This window comes from Felis catus, chromosome B1 (assembly GCF_018350175.1).
Source record: "Felis catus isolate Fca126 chromosome B1, F.catus_Fca126_mat1.0, whole genome shotgun sequence".
Taxonomy (NCBI): Eukaryota; Metazoa; Chordata; class Mammalia; order Carnivora; family Felidae; genus Felis; species Felis catus.
Window position 1 is genome coordinate 75,888,162 of NC_058371.1, and position 17,998 is coordinate 75,906,159.

The 17,998-nt window shown below is 39.6% G+C and overlaps 1 protein-coding gene across 6 annotated transcripts in view; it reads right to left on the reverse strand.

The window, feature by feature from the left end:
* The window catches only part of FHIP1A (FHF complex subunit HOOK interacting protein 1A), a 276,539-nt gene that overhangs the window by 175,003 nt on the left and 83,538 nt on the right, over nucleotides 1–17,998 (reverse strand). Inside the window, exon 1 of one of the 6 annotated variants that reach the window (XM_045055777.1) lies at nucleotides 8,198–8,747. The exons of the other annotated variants lie outside the window; for them this stretch is intronic. The gene's annotated coding sequence lies outside the window, so the exon portion shown is untranslated. Of the gene's footprint in view, nucleotides 1–8,197; nucleotides 8,748–17,998 lie in introns of those variants that run through there. 6 annotated transcript variants of the gene reach the window in all.

Genomic DNA, 17,998 nt, shown 5'->3' on the forward strand with positions numbered 1-17,998 from the left:
CTATTACACTGCCTGTTGACTCTACTCGAATTAAAATAAAATTAAATTATATATATATACATATATATACACACACATACAAACACTTAACTGTAAAGCACGAAAACCATTTAAATGCCCAATAACTGGGGAAGAGTTAAGTAAATTTGACACAACATAATTTACTTAACCGTAATTTTGTCAGCCATCAAAAAACTTTGAGTTTATAACAAAATGGAAAATGCCATTTACCATATGAAGAAAAAGCACAGTGCAATGTTGTAATTACATATGATCGCAACTACTTTTGCAAAAGCAAGAAATAAGATGCAATATATTCTGATATAGTTATAAGTATTGGGTAAAATATTTCCCCAACTTAGTTAAAGGGAACAATTCAAGAGTCTAGTACAACAAATACGTCTTTAAAATCTGTGTGTAACAAGGATGAGCCACTCGTTAATGCAATAATTTTCCTGCAACAGTCCAATATATTAAAACATGGCTTCCTAGAAGTCACTGTCAGAGGTTTTGTGGATGTGTTTGGAATGTAATACCTTTTCTTGTAACAAAAGTTTCACAAAAGCGAAAAAATGGGGAGGGGGGGGACCTCAGGGCAACCTAAATCTTCAAAACTGGGTACAGTAGTGGTACTGACCAGGCACAAGAAGAGTGCGTATGAGGCACAGAAAATAAAAGGTAACATTTTACATGCAAATAAATTCTTATCATTAAAAAGGAGACAGAAGGCCCCAAATGGAGGCACTTGTGCTAAACCCCACCTCAGCAAACCAAGACTTAATACCTAACCTGCTTTTCCAACCCCTTCACCATCCCCCCCAGGAATGTAACCTTTAACAAATCAACATGGAATTAGCTGAACAGCACTAGCGAGATAATCTACCGAATACACCCCCTCCCATCTCCCTTAGGGTGACAACCTTGTCTGAAACAATGTATTCTTTGCTAATAATTTCCATTTTCTGCCCCCACCCTCCTGCCTTTAAAAACCTTTCCTCTTCTACAGCTCTATAAAGCTCCTGTCTGTCTCTAGACGGGAGGTTGCCCAATTCATAAATCAGTTAAACAAGGCCAGTTTGATCATCAAATTTATTCCGTTGAATTTTTGTTGTTTAAAAATATTAAAATATCTTCAGTACCTTCAAATCCGCCTTCTTCACTCTAATGAATTAATCATTTATTAAGCATCTGGGACAGCGCAGTGTAATTCATAATCAAATCTACAGGCATTTAATCGCAAGAGGTTTTACAAGAGAACAGAATGCTACTTTTTCCATAATCCCACATGAACAGTTTCATCATCATGCACTGGAGAGATACAGGCTCTCCTAGTGCCTCTTAAGAATTACAGATTGCTTCCAGATGCTTTTCAGGTGATTTCGAGCCTTTCTTCATTCTGTGACTCTTGAATTATGAAAGGGCATCTCTAATTCATGAGAAATACTTCTCCCATCTTAGTGTCCATTATCATATATCACATATCCTCCCCTTACACTCTAAATTTTTAGACACACATACGCTTTTACTTAGGTAAAAAGGCATCGTGTATCTATCACTAAGGGCTTTACTGAGAACCATTTCTATTTTACCATCATGATTCCGCCAGCAGCAACACTTTGGAACTTCAAAGGAAGCAGAGTCCTTTGACAGTAATGCACAGAATGACATCGAAGCAAGGTTAAAAAGAACTCAAGTAAATTGATAGGACTCTCAAAAAAAATTCACTGGGTCTTGGTAATTCTCTTGGTTGTCATCTCATTTAAAAACAAAATATTTCTCCTGCTTAAAAGAGGGGGGGGGGGTGGTAGGGAGTTAGCAGTTAACTGTTCAGTCACACTCAGATAGATCTCTGCTCAGGCAAGTACTCTCCTAACAAAACATTCTACCTCCACATAATAAAATCATATTCAGGCTCACACTCTTCTGTGTAACAGCTAGGTTACATCCCTAATTTCAACTGAGAAACAAAATTTAAACCTCATTTCCTGATGGCATAAATTCAGTGAATTTAGACCTCTGCTGTGCTGAGTTCAGAAATCTGTTAGCAGGCAGAAGCACACAAAAAGCACAGCGAAACCACCAAATGAACACGGGGCGGGGGTGGGGGGCAGGGAGGATAATTAATATCCACATCATGGACTTCTCCCTATAATCAGTACAACAGATTCAGGGGGTTTACACAGGAGGTGTGGATTTATCTGCAGCACTATATTAATTGACCTGTGCTATAATCAAGTGCTTTCCTGGAGGGTAATTAAATCAATCAATCAAAACAGAAGTCTCAAAAAGTTCAACAAGTTCATTCAAATACATGCAATTGACTATGAGCTAATTATTGAATAATTTCATCCTCCAAAAGAGCTGACCTGAGATAGACTATATCCACACGTGGAAACTGTAGGATAGAACAAAATATATTCTACATGGTTCTACAATCTTCAATGATTCCATTAAGCACATCAATAACAGCCTTAAAATGCACGGACCTAAACCCAATCCCTGAATTTTACAGACAATAAAAACGAAGCACAAGGCACAAGAGGCTGAGTGACCTGTTCAAGATCAAACAGCTGGTATGTGGTGAAGACAGAGGGAGATACCCTATCTTCTGACCCACAGTGATGCCATCTTCTCCACATTATACGCTCACGATTCCTCAACTATCTACCCATTAAGTTGATTATATTCCTCTGCCCCACCCCACCCCAACAGCAAAACTTCTAAAGCTTTGGGAAAAGCTGAATCAAATGAAGCTTCAATCTTCAATTTCCATTCAATCAATCCCTGAGATTTTGCATTACTTTTATAGAGTCTCTTATTTACCCAAGAAACCCAGTGTAATCTGGATGACTTTGGGAAGGTATCAACCAAGAAACAAATGAATGAGTTGTAGCATATCACAGAGGAGGAAAAGCAGGCAGAAAGAGATGACAAATATCTTAGAAATATATCAAAAATACACATTTATTAAAATGAATAACAAAGGTGAACAAAGCCAAAATCTAAGTATTAAAGTGCTATTTCCCAATGTGACAACTACTCAAAAAGATGTTTTTTAAAGGAAAAAAAGTAGTAATTGTTGTTTAAAGTTTGGCATTCAAATAAATTTGGAAAACACTGCATTCTAAATATCTCTCTTGAACATTCACAAAGAACATTTTATGTATTAAGGATCTAAAAAAACCTGCAAGAAAGAAGCCTGCTTAGTTTTAATCCAATGTTGCCCAATTTTATTTGGCATCTTTGGTTTGCAGAGCTTGTACTGACATCCTCCAAGAAACATACTTCAGAAAAAGAAAGAAAGAAAGAAACATACTTCAGGAAGCATATATAGCATTTTTGATGAACAACATGAGTATGACCCTCATTAAGCAGCATTTATAGCAAGATGGGCTTCCTCTTCTAGACCCAATCGTTAAAAATCAACTCAGGAGATAAACCCTGTAATTATAATGCAAATAGCCACCACCACCAACATGTAATATGTGCTAAGTGCAAGGCATTGTGCTAAGTGTAATTGTTTTTAAAAGGGGTGGGGGTATCTTCATATTCAAATTATACTCCCCAGAGGCTGTATCTATTCATAAACAAGCAAAACACTTTAACACAGATAAACATATTATATAAACTATCCTATACCTTGCATTTTTCACCAAACACATACTGGCAATTTTTCCAAGACAATACATAAAGAGATTCATAGGTATTTTTTATGACTGCACTGGTTTTCTAATGTACAGATGTAACAATGTATTTATTCAGTTGCCATGGATGAATATTTCAGTTGTTTCCAATCTTTAACCAACATAAACACTCCTACAATAATTATCTTGTACATACATCACTTTCTCATACAGGTAATATATATATATACATGTAAGATACATTCATAGTACATATGTATATACAGTATGTCTCAGAGGATATATTCATATCTAGGATAAATTTCTAGAACTGAAGTTCCCAGTCAAAGGATATGAGATTCTTTGTTATTGTAGATTCTGCCAAATTGGCCACTAAAGAGGCTATTGTTTTGCATTCATACTCTCTACAGTGTAGATCATAAACCTTTTAAATCTTTGCCCATTTAATGGAGATAAATGGTACTTTGGCATAGTTGTCACGTACAAATCTCTTTTAATAAACGTATTAAGCATCTTCTCATGTTTAGAAGCCACTGTTATTTCCCTTCCTTTTAAAGACTATTTGTATCCTTTGTCCATGTTTCTACTGAGTTGCTGGACTTTTCTTATGGATATGTAGGATCTCTTTATTAGAGAAATTAGTCCCCCTTTTTAATATAAAAAAGTAAACATTCTTCCCAATTTTCTTGTTCTCTGACTTTCCTTATGCAGAATTTTTTTAGTTTTTTTTTTTTTTTTTTTTTCGGGGGTGGGGGGCAGCAATGCGATCAAGTTGGTCGATCTCTTTGGTGGCTTCTCAGTTCTCTGTCTTACTTAGGCCCTATGCAGTCCAACGTTATAAAATAGCTTCCTCATGCTGTCTTCTAGAACTTATTTTTTTAATTTGTTTTATATAGCTTTTGGCTTAACATTTGAGGTACCGCTCTAAATAGCTTGTTCATTCCAGATGGCTACCTGCTCATCCGACTACTTATCAAACACAGCATCTTTCTCTAATTAATCTGAAAGGCCATCTTTATCATACACTAAATATGGTATTTGGTAATACCAATGTTTCAAGTATCACAGCCTTATAATATATTTGAATCTCTTGTTTATTTTTCCATGCGAACATAGAATAAGCCTGTTTAGTATCCCCCACCAAAAAAAAAAAAATCCTATTGTTATTTTCACTAGAACATCATCAAACACACATATTAATGAATATAAGGAGAATTGGCATCTTTTTATCCAAGAATATGACAGGCCTTTTCATATCTCTTTTGCATCCCTCAGCAGCATTAAGTGCCTGCCTACATATACATCATATATATTTCTTAAGTTTATTCTTAGGTATTTTATACTTTTGTACGCTAATGGTCTTTTCTTCCATATATCTTCAGATTAGTTATTGTTGGTATATATGAAAGTTGTAAATGTTGACATAATATCTTGGCATCCAGGCACATTTATACATTATCTGTATTTTTTTTTAAGTTTATTTATTTTGAGAGAGAGAGAGCACATGCAAACAGGGGAGGGGCAGAGAGAGAGAGAGAGGGAGAGAGGGAGAGAGAGGGAGAGAGGGAGAGAGGGTACGGGGTAGGGGGAGAGAGGGAGAGAGAGAGGGAGAGACAGAGAGACAGAGAGACACAGAGAGAGAGAGAGAGGGAGAGGGGGAGAGAGAGAGAGAGAGAGAGAGAGAGAGAGAATATCCCAAGCAGGCTCCATGCTGTCAATAGAGAGTCCAAGGTGGGGCCCAAACTAACGACAAGATCATGACCTGAGCCGAAATCAAGAGTCAGACACTTAGAACTGAGCCACCCAGGCACCCCTATACAGTATCTTTATAATTAGTTTTTCACTTGATTCTCTTGGGTATTCTCGTCGTATATTCTTGTCATTTGCAAATATATTCATTTGCAAATATATTCATAGTATGTTCTCAAATTTCCTATTAAGCCTAAGATGGCTTTTGGAACGAGATGGACATACCTTATTTTGCTAAGAATATTTTCCTACTCTATTTTATAGAGTTCTTTGAGACCAATAATTGATACTGAATTTTATCAGATGGCTTTTCTATAAAAATGATATGATTTGGGGCACCTGGGTGGCTCAGTCGGTTAAGCATCCAACTTCAGTTCAGGTCATGATCTCACGGTTTGTGGGTTTGAGCCTCGCCTCAGGATCTGTGCTGACAGCTCAGAGCCTGGAACATGCTTCAGATTCTGTATCTCCCTCTGTCCCTGCCCCTTGCCACTCTCTCAAAAATAAACATTAAATAAACATTAAACATAAAAATGATACGATTTTTTTCCACTGATATTTAATAAGATAATGAATGTTGTTAATAAGCTTCATACTACTGAACGCTTCTTGTATGCCTAAAACAATCTTCGTGTATTATAAAGTACATAATGTGTTTTCTCACTCCATTTTCTAAGCAACCCTACAAGGTGGGTACTGCCCTCACAGCTGCTCTGGCCCTCACTCATTGCAGGCTGGCTCTCCTCCTTGCTGCTCCCCAAACATGCCATGCTTGCTCTCACCTCAGGGACTGTGCAGACTTGCTCCTCCCTGAGATCCCCAGATACCTTCATATATCATTCCTGTCTCCATTTAGGTCTCTGCTGACATGTCACTTCAGTACAAAGCCCTCCCCTATCTACCTCACATAAAACAGAAAGAAAGCGCCTTCTAGTCATGTCATTCTACCCCAAACCTGTTTTATTTTTCTTGGTAGCAACTGTTACCATCTAAAATACATTCTGTTTCTATTCATTTATATGCCGTTTCTCCCTGTAGAATATAAGCTCCACAAAAGCAGGGGTTTTGCTGCTTTGCTCACTGCTCACTCCCCAGCACCAACAGCCCTGACACATAGAAATAATGAATGAATGAATGAATGAATGAATGAACGAACGAACGAACGAATGAATACCCATTTTTTTAAGTAGTCTCTGCCCAGCGTGGGACTGGAACTCATGACCCCGAGATCAAGAGTCACACACTCCACTGATTGAGCCAGCCAGGTGCCCCATGAATACCTATTTTATAGACAACAAAAGTGAAGTTTAAAGAGATTATGTAACTGGGGCACCTAGGTGGCTCAGTCAGTTGAGTGTCCGACTTTGGCTCAGGCCATGATCTCACGGTTCGTGAGTTCGAGCCCCCTGTGTCGGGTTCTGTGCTGACAGCTCAGAGCCTGGAGCCTGTTTCAGATTCTGTGACTCCCCCTCTCTTTGATTCTCCCCCACTTGTGCTCTGTCTCTGTCTCTCTCTCTCTCTCAAAAATAAACAAACATTAAAAAAATATTTTTTAAGAGATTATGTAACTAAAATCACACAGTGGCAAAGCAGAGACTGAAACCCAAGTTTAACTTTCAATTCCCTACCCTTAACCGTCAAAACAAGTGACAGGTGATTTGAGCTCGCAGAAAATGCTCATACAATCTTATCAACAACACTGAAGCACAAATTATTGATGCCTTTGAAAGTTACAGGAAAACCGTAGATGGTCCCTGTACAAGATAAGCACAAGAATCAGAAGATGGCCTCCAGAGGTTTCCTACAAAATGCATGGGCACTCTGTTAGGGCAACTCTCTCAATACCCATGAACCTCACACAATTCCAAGCATCAGGAAGCTCTGACCTTCATCCACATATGTCCTTGGATACCCAGCAGGTAAAACTCAATGCTTCAGGGCCAAATGCCATTCGGCACACGTTTACTAACAGCACCGGTAGATGCAAGTACTAGAAGTGCACCGCCTGTCCCCCTCACCCCCAAGACTACCCATAGTGTGGCCACTACAGACATCGGGAACACGGCTTTGAAAAACTATCTGCTCTCTCAAAGCCTAAGAATCTTTTTTGGTTTTATGGCAATTTACAGTTGAGTCTTCTTCATGCTCTTTCCCTCTTCTTTCACTGGGATACTTTCTTGAACCAACTTTAGGGTAAAAAACAAAATTTCACTAATCTCCATTTCTGATATTAAATGGTACCTGTAATTTTTTTCAGAATTCCATCAAACTCTGTATTTTAGAACTGTGTGGCTGGTCCAACATTGCAATGTGTCACATTTAATTCCATCAATGTAAAGCATAATGAGCAAAGATTGAGCTAGTGAGGCATAACTAAATGTTTTGAACCTGTGAATTTAAAAAGCAAGGCTCATTTACGTTATTTCTAAATAGTAAATAAAATCATTTTCCAACATTTCACTATCAAATTACAGCAATTTTTCCACCAGCATACACTTGAGGAATGCCACAAAAGGACTTTTCTAACAGTTCATGCTATTGTCGCTCATAACCTCCTAAATATTTCTCTCATTGGCTTCTACTCAAAGATAAATAGAAAGCAGTAAAATTTATGGAAAATGTATTCAACTGCTTAAAATACATCAAGCAAAAGGAAAAAGATTTTAGAGCTATATTATGAGTTGTGAAATTATATCTCCTTCACTTAGTCTCCAGCTTCAATGATAGGTAACAAAACCGACCCACTGGTCAAGTTCCAAATCACCTCCTCCATGGAGCCCAAATCTCTCATCTCAAATTCTCACCTTGGTCAAGGCCAGAGTCAACACCTGTCCTTCATGTTTTTGCACAATGTCACTTCGTAGCCACAAGTACAAGCTTTCACACCAGAGAGGAAGCAAATGCCAGTGCAAGGGACACGTTTCCGCCCTCTTAAACCAGGCTGTTGATTGTTCCCTTGACTTTCTCAGCTGTCAAGATAGCAAAAGGCGGAAAAGGGCCTTTCTGTGAAACTGGAAAGTGTAACCAGATAAGTCTGCCCTTTAAGCAATTCACAGAGAGAAAGGTAAAATACAAGCCTGGTTACGGTTTAAAAGTTAGCTATGAAACCTATAAGCTAGCACACTTTACCAACATGTTGCAAGATTTTAATAAAGTAAGATTATTACAGCGAAGTCTATTCAAGTCAATTTTTACATATGGGCCAAGGAAGAGGCATGAAAGAATTTTTTAAAGTAACATTTAAAAGATACCATACTTTGTAAAATTAAGGGAAAAAATGGCAATTGTGCCAGTTCAGAAATGCCTTAGAAAAGGGAAGTGAGGAAGTCTAAAAAGCATTAAGTATAAAAAGAGAAACCAGAGTATTAAATTAAAAAAGAGAGATTAGCATTGAGAAAAATTCACTAACTTAATAAAACTCAGCTTAATATAAGAAAATAATTTATTCACCTTGCATAATACTCCTTCATCTTATTTATTCCTTTCTCTAAGAATTCTGGAGCTCTTTATAAATACTGTCCACTTAATCCCTCATTTACCAGTATGAAAGGAAAAGGCACTGCTATTACCATTTGCAAACATGCAAAAGATTTTAGTGTTTAAAAAAAAAAAAAAAAGAACAAGGGATCTAAAGTTTCAGGAAACTTCAAAGCAAAGAAGACAGGAAGTAGACTCTTTTTTGGCCTGGGGTTTGGGGAGGAGATGTGGCTAAAACATACAATAAAGGCAAAAATATATATAATATAGGACTGGCTTAAGTAAGCAAACAGGTCAGGAGTATACTGGCCAGCAGTCTTGCAGGAAAAATAAGTTTGGCAGAATCTCAGTTTACACTCCAACATTCAAAAATATCTTTTTTATATCAACTTTTGTAGCAAGTTATATAGCAAGTTCATGCTTTACAATTCTTACAAACAGACCAGCATCGGGCATCACCACGCGCATTTCTTTCTTTGAATCTTAGAAGCAAGAAATGTTCAGAAGCATGAAACAGCTGACAAAACTCTAACCTTAATATGAAATCCCTAACAGAAAACACGAAGACAACAAAGTGAGACAAGTCGCTACAAAAAACAGAGCAAGAGGAAAAGATTCCACCATTTTCAGGCACAAAAAGCAAAGCACAGTAAACATTCTTTGCAGCCACAGGGCACCTTGTACATGCCTCTATTAATATTTGTTTATGTTTTTATACCCCTAGGAGGCTATGATCTCCTTGAAGGCAAAGACCTGGCTTTATATCAGCCTGGCCTATCAGCCAGTGAATTCAAATAAATGAACCAAGTGTTGAGTCAATTAACCTCTCTTAAATTCTCTTGACAAAATATATTCACAGCATTCATATTATGTAAATTTTATTTCTATTAAAACAATACCAAAAAGATCATGACCTCAAACATATATTAAAAGCCAAATGGTAAGGAAAGGGCTTGTTCTAATTATTAAGGCAAAGCTGTTTTTTCAATCTTATTTCCATTATTGTTAAGGTATACTGTAATATTAGTTTCAGGTGTACAATTATAGTGATTCAACACTTCCATGCAATACCCAGTGCTCATCACAAGTGCCCTCCTTAATCCCTGTCACCTATTTAACTTATCCCCTCACCCAACTCTGCTCTGGTAACCATCAGTTTGTCCTCTATAGTTAAGAGTCTGTTTCTTGGTTTGTCTCTTTCCTTTGCTCATTTGTTTCTTAAATTCCACAGGAGCGAAATCATACAGTATATGTTACTAAGGCAAAGCTCTTGTGAAGTCAGAAACTACGTCACTGGACTCTAATATAAACATAGTATGTTTCACAATAAACAATAAGCCTTTAAAAATCACACAAGTGTTTCCTAACCCCACATATGTCCAGAATCCTTAACTGTCCAGACAGGTGAATACACAACCTCAAAATACCCACCAAGCTATATATGGCTTCTGGGTCAGGTGACTGGCATGGTGTTGAAACTCATTTACTTTCTTTATTTAGATGCAAACAGATTCTGTAATAGGAGGCTCCATTGTAGGAAGCACAGATTCAGAGTGCTGGTTTTGGGTTTGTTTGGTTTTTTTCTTACAAGAATCTGAGGTAAAAGGAAATTCAGAGAAATCTAGATGCCTGCTTTGCCTCAGGCTCCCTCCTAGCCTCAAGTATTTCAATCTATTCTGCTTCTTCCTAGAAATATAAAGTCCACCACCACGGGTTAGGGGACTAATTGGAACGTGGCCCTGGAGCTCCTGAACTTACCACCTGCCCCTCATCTCTCTTAATCTCCATTGCATGTGTACCCATTGATTCCCCTGAGATCAAAACAAGGCATCTCATTCAAGTAAAAAATATGATCTTCAGTATTGTGCTCTGACTGTGAAAAGTGAGGTCCACATCAGGCACAATTAGCTAACATCATACCCACTGTCTCTGCCCCATAAATTAAAATCCTGGAGCAAAAATGCAATGTGGCCAAAGACCAAAGAAGGAAAATGAAGACCTCAATAGAAAGATGCAGACGGCAAGGATATTATTAATTACCCAGTCTAAACACCTAATACTAACATTAGTGACTAGAAGAATTAAGAGCTTTCTATGACCAGTCAGGTCTCACCAGATATAAGAATGCTAAGCAGGACAATGTATCACGGGAATCTACTCCTGAAGCCATATACACTGAATGTTAGCTAACGTGACAATAAATTATATTTAAAAAAAAAAGGGGGGGGGGCGCCTGGGTGGCTCAGTCGGTTAAGCGTCCGACTTCAGCCCGGGTCACGATCTCACGGTCTGTGAGTTCGAGCCCCACGTCAGGCTCTGGGCTGACGGCTCAGAGCCTGGAGGCTGCTTCCGATTCTGTGTCTCCCTCTCTCTCTGCCCCTCCCCCGTTCATGCTCTGTCTCTGTCTCAAAAATAAATAAACGTTAAAAAAATTTTTTTTTAAAAAAAAGAATGCTAGGCAGGAACCCTCTTCTCTGTATTCTCACTACTGTTCAACAAATCACAGATCTATAAGCCCTAAAATACAGAAATTAAATGACAAAAAAAAGTCTAAATGACATTAATATGCATATTTGTGATAGAAATATGGAGTCACTTGCTCAAAGTGAAAGTCTAAATGACATTGGTATGCATATTCCTGGTAGAAATAGGGAGTCACCTACTTAAATTTTCATAATCAATTACGACACTGACAGAAAGAACCACCACCCCACTTACTAATGCCTTTTCTACCCACCCAATGCCATGGACCTGAATTTACTGACATCTTGATCCTTTTCGGTGACCCTACTGAAGTGAAAAAGTAATTCAAGTCAGAACAAGAATCTTTATAAGAAGTTTTCAAAGCACGAATACTCCTTTTGGAAAATGCTCTGGCCCTAAGCCCTCAGCACAGACACCTTTTATATGCCAGCCTTCCTTAACACACAGAATCTCATCACTGACTGAATCACAGATACAATGCATTTGCAAAATAAAAGTAAATAAAATGTCCACATATACAGCTTCCTTTACTACATTAAGCAAAAAGTACAAGTGGAGTACAGGAGGCACTGACCTCTAGCTTAAACACAAATGGAATTACCCTACCACACATTACTTAAAAATGCAAAGCACAATCTCAAGTTAATTTGTCACTTGGAGAAATCGCTGTGCTTTTAAGATGAGAATTCACTTATGAGAGGCTCTTAGCACAGTTTTCCCCTTAACCTTCTCAATTTATCTTACATTTGCTACTCTTCCATAGCAAACTTTTATGTGCAATTTTAAGGCTGTGTAATATAAGTTACAAGGGCACTAGTCTTTGAAACCCAAAGAACAATCTAATGAAAAGGAGGCGATGCTACCAGCTGCCAATGACTTGCCCTCTCCTGACGCAACATGCTAAAAAAATATGATCAGGGGGGTTTTCTATGATCTTTATGAAGGAGAAAAGAAGAGGGGTTGGGGCCAGCTTACATTTGACTGTGAAGTGAGGAGATGAGATCTATAAAATTTTTGTTTAAATATAAGGAACCGCAAAAAAGAAATCCACAATTTTCACAGGATCCATTTCCTTTAAAGAATAACAATTTTAGGGGCGCCTGGGTGGCTCAGTTGGTTGAGTGTCTGACTTCAGCTCAGGTCATGATCTCGTGGTCTGTGAGTTCGAGCCCCACATCGGGCTCTGTCCTGACAGCTTGGAGCCTGGAGCCTGCTTCAGATTCTGTGTCTCCCTCTCTCTCTCTGCTCCTCCCCTGCTCATGCTCTGTCTCTCTCTTTCTCTCAAAAATAAACATTAAAAAAAGAAAGAATAACAATTTTAGGTGCAGTTAAACAATCAGACTTTTATCCACAATGGACTTTCAATACTAGTCTAGGCATCATCCAAGAGTATTCAGAAGTAGCCATAGGGGCACCTTGGTGGCTCAGTCGGTTGAGTTTCTGACTGTTTCAGCTCTGGTCATGATCCCAGGATCACGGGATGGAGCCCCCGTTGGGCTCCGTGCTGAGCATGGAGCTTACTTGGGATTCTCTCCCCCACCCCCTCTCTCTTTCTGCCCCTCTCCCCTGTGTTTTCTCTCTCTCTCTAAAACAAAATGAAAAAAAACCATCTTTTTAACAAAATTAAACAAAAAAAGAAGTAACCAGAGCCTGAGCCAGTGGGAGTGTCCTATGCATTCAGACCATGAGGACAGATAAACCTAGCGACAATTTCACATTTTTCTCTAAACCTCAGGGTCATCAACTGTAAACAGGGATAATATCCTCCTGTTCTATATACCTCAGAGGATTGTACTTTTTAAAGAAACTACTCCTGAAACTACTGAATTAGCCATTGGTAGCAACAAGTGTGCATCCTCCCTCCTGCTCAGAAACAGAAAATCATGATTCTAGAAGTAAAGAACTAGTCTTGCTTTACTTAACATATGTACAAACACTTGAGGAGACCACAAGGCAGGCTAAACTAGGATTGCCAATCCCCCTGAAAGCTCTTCCACCTCAGATGACTGCAAATCTAGTGAAGACTTCTTACAACTATTATCCCAAAGCAGCTAAAGCAATAGTTAATCAGTTTGGGGGAGGTATCAGGGGGACAGAGATACTTTCCAGAATCTGATGAAAACTACAGACCCTCTATCCACAAAAAAAATCATATTCATACATCCAAGCCAATCTTATTTTTCTGATCTCAGGGGTGATTCTTGGATCTTACTTACATTCAGAATCCCTAGCTACAGGCTGTTGAATGACTGCCTAGTTAATCAGGGAGACACAAGAGAAGAAGAACAGGTTTGCAATGCTGAGACAGCTAAAATGATCGTGGTCATGTAAGTGCTGCATTGGGAATCCTCCAGCAGACCCTCCCTGGAGACACGAAGCTGAAATGCCTGAGTGGCCTCAGCAGCATCCAGAAGAATGAGGCCCTGACTGCTCCAGCAGAAGATCACTTCCTCTCATAAACAACCAGGCTTCCTACTAACACCTGAAACACCTAGTGTTCAGACACATCTAGTCGCGACTTCAGAATTTCCACATCAAAGTTACCAAGGGGTGGTAATCTAATTGCAAGTCAGAGCTAGGCTATTTGTTTTTTTTTTTTAATTTTTTTTCAACGTTTATTTATTTTTGGGACAGAGAGAGACAGAGCATGAACGGGGGAGGGGCAGAGAGAGAGAGGGAGACACAGAATCGGAAACAGGCTCCAGGCTCCGAGCCATCAGCCCAGAGCCTGACGCGGGGCTCGAACTCACGGACCGCGAGATCGTGACCTGGCTGAAGTCGGATGCTTAACCGACTGCGCCACCCAGGCGCCCCAAGGCTATTTGTTTTGAAGACAGAGTTGGGGCGCCTGGGTGGCTCAGTCGGTTAAGCGCCTGACTTCGGCTCAAGTCATGATCTCTCACTCCGTGAGTTCGAGCCCCGCATCGGGCTCTGTGCTGACAGCTCAGAGCCTGGAACCTGTTTCAGATTCTGTGTGTGTGTGTCTCTCTCTCTCACCCTCCCCTGTTCATGCTCTGTCTCAAAAATAAATAAAATGTTAAAAAAAATTTTTTTAAAAAACCTGTCTTGAAGACAAAGTTGCTGAGGACTTCCTACAAGATAGAGATAACATCAAATGTGCACAACAGAGCAAGAAAAACTCTATATATAGAAGGCAAGGGGACAGGGGTAGCTGTCCCATGCTAACCCCCAGACTACTACTGCTCTGACAGCAGAATCACCCAGAAAGCTTGTGAAATACCAACCACTAGGCTTCATCTTCAAAGTTTGTGATTCAGCAGACCCATGGAAGAGGCCAAGAATTTGCATTCTAGCAAGTTACAGGGGCTGTGGCTGCTTCTAGTCCACGGGACCCCACTTTGAATATCACAATTAGAGTCTATCCCACATAGGGCATCCCAACTTCCTAAGCACATTCATAGTTTCAGCCATATGCCATACTTGCCATCAAATAGAAAAACCAGTATCACTCCATCACTCAAGTCAGATTCTTACCTGTACCTAACATGCACGTTGGTTGGGCTAAACAACATACAATAAGCTTCTTCATGACTGGTGAGTGTCTGTAAGTAATTCACACTACTTCCTACAGAGGAAGAACTCTGAGCAGTTCTGTTTTAAAACTGTACCCTCAGGAAGCAATAAACAGCAAATTGGTGCTAGGAATATTTAAGACTTAGCAAAACACCCATTACCTCCAGAGCTGTGGTTTTCAAATTAAGCTCCACAGAGCCCCAGATGGTGTATCTGTATACCTCAAGGGTTGGGGTGGAAGGGAGTAGAGAGATAAAAGAGGCTTTTGGCCTCTCGTTTCAGTGCCTCTCTGAACTTAATGTTCAGTTGTTCTCCAATTTACACAGTGGCATAAATTACATTTATTAGTGCTTGTACTGTCCTTTCGAGGCAAAGAAAAGTTTAAAGAACTCTGGACTTGACTACCTTTAAGAGTCCCTCCATTTCTATAAATCTATTAAATACAACAGCCAAAGGCTGACCGCCCCATTATAAAAATAAAAATACCAAACTGGCCCAGAGGGCTGACAAACGGCTAAAAATAGCATCAGAATGGTTAGCAGTCAGATCACATTTGTGTCTGGTAAGAAGGTCTGGATGTCACACACAGGAGCTTCTAAACTCACTGAGGGCAGCAAATGAACTTCTGTAAACGGGATATAAAAAAACAAACTCCAGGGGCATCTGAGTGGCTCAGTTGTCGGTTGAGCGTCCAACTCTTGGTTTTGGCTCAGGTCATGATCTCGCAGTTTTGTGAACCCTGTGTTAGGCTCTGCACTGTCAGCGCAGAGCCTGCTTGTGATTCTTGGTCTCCCTCTCTCTCTGCCCCTCCCATACTCACTCTGTCTCTCTCAAAATAAAGAAATCAATCAATTGGGCGCCTAGGTGGCTTGGTCAGTTGAGCATCCGACTTCGGCTCAGGTCATGATCTCACCGTCCGTGAGTTAGAGCCCTGCGTCGGGCTCTGTGCTGACAGCTCAGAGCCTGGAGCCGGTTTGAGATTCTGTGTCTCCCTATCTCTCTGCCCCTCCCCTGTTCATGCTCTCTTTCTGTCTCAAAAATAAATAAACGTTAAAAAAATATATATTAAAAAAATAAATAAAATAAAAAAATAATAAAAAAATCAATCAATCAAACCTTAAAAAAAAAAAAAAAAAAACCTCCAGTAGTAATTACCTTTACTTAAACTTGCCCCATCAAGCAGACACCTTACAGAAATGACGGTCTTTTCAATAAGGACCGTGGTGATATTCTGAGACATAGAGCAAGATGCCACATACTCAGGATTATTATCAACAAAGCCATCTACAAAACTGGCCAAACTTTTCTTTATGATGCATATTTGTAAGCTACCAGGCAAGTTATGCACAAAGTACTGGGATCATCACTGCAGTCCACAGGTGGACCACAGCTGAAAAGACAGAACGGAGCACAGGTGGATGGGGGTGTGGTGGATGGGGGAGGTGGACAACATCTCTTTTATTATGCTTTAATGTAAGTCATCCATAATTCCAGTGTTTAGAGTCACCTTGGAGGGGCAAATGAGGAAATGGAACTTTCTAAGTGAGGAACCATCCATTCCTGGGATGCCAAAGTTGTCTATAATGACCAGAATGCCCTGTTATGGAATGGAAGATATGGGTTCAGGATTCAAAACAAAGACAGTAAGAGCATCTTCAAACACATACCATCATCCTATTTTCAAACAATCCCTTTGGTTACCTTCTTTGGCTAGGGCAGCTCCCAGAAGCAGGAAAAAGGGATTATCTCAAAGATCAATCCAATTCCAACAGAAAATCTAAACCACTCAGTAAAACTCATCTCTCCTAAACCAAAGCAGCCAGAATGTCCCCATTCGTATCTGTTCTAGGGACCATTGCAGAACGGGGGTGGTGAGGAGAGACAGCACCAAGCAGAGGTTTTGCGAATTCATTATTTCATTTAAGAAAAATGTCTCCTGAGTACCTAATATTCAGTGATGAATATTACATAGTCCCAAATCTAAAGGAGCTCACAGGGGCCCTGAAAGACCTACCCTCAGCCAACCAATACTGTAAAGTTATATCTAATTGCACAGAGAATTAGGTTAGAGTCCAAAGTCAAACTCGAGGCAGCAATTACAAACAACTGAAACTACCCTTGAAAATTCCCTGAAATTCCTCATAAATACAATACTATGCTGTACAATCCTAAGTCCAAGAGAACCAGTTTTTCCTGCTCTCTAGAAAAGACTATTACCTCTTCAGGTAAACACCAGATGAAGTACTTGGCCTGCATTTTACAGGCCATGTGGTTAAACCCAATTGGTCTCTCTGAGAGGAAATGAAATCTCCCTAACACAGCAGGCTCCTATCTCTCATCTCATGTTCACTCTAGGACCTATACTCATCATAATTCAATCATCCTTTCTTGACCTTTTTTTTTTCTTTTGGCCAAGTGCATTAGTTTAATTCCCATGAGTGAAATATGCATATAATGACTATCACCATCTTAATATTTACCCAAAGGCATGCCCAAAATGCCACCATTCCTTTGAGTCCACACACTGTGAATCTTTCTTTTGAATGCAAACATTATCCCTACACAAGAGAATGAATGTTTTTACCAAATTAGCTCCAGTTAGTTATCTGGAGAGACCAGAAACACCAGAGAGTTTTGGTAGGTAAAAAGAAAATCAAGAAAGATCCAGAATATGTAACATATGTTCAGCAAATTGGGGCTGTCAGGAAATAGTGTGAATCCACGGTATACCCCAGGAAGAGAACTGGAGGAACCAAGAGAAAATTCTGAAGACATATATCCAAAGTTCTTCATGGTCAGCCCTACCCTCATACGTTACAAAGAAATCCCATTCCCAAAGTCCTCCAGGTGAGAAACATTTCAAGAAAAAGAGATGGGCCTATCAGGCTATTCTACCTTGAGCCAACTAGACTACCCAGTTGATTATATAGTCCCAACTGCTCATGCTTTCCATTGCCTTCAAGGTCACACAAACTCATGTGGCTCCAAACATAGGCCTGGAAATTAATACAGTCCCCCACATCTTTTTCCATTTCTCTTGTCCCCCACACAATGGGAAGAATGAGTGCCACACCCACCACACCTCAGAGTCTCCTGGGCAGCATCAACAG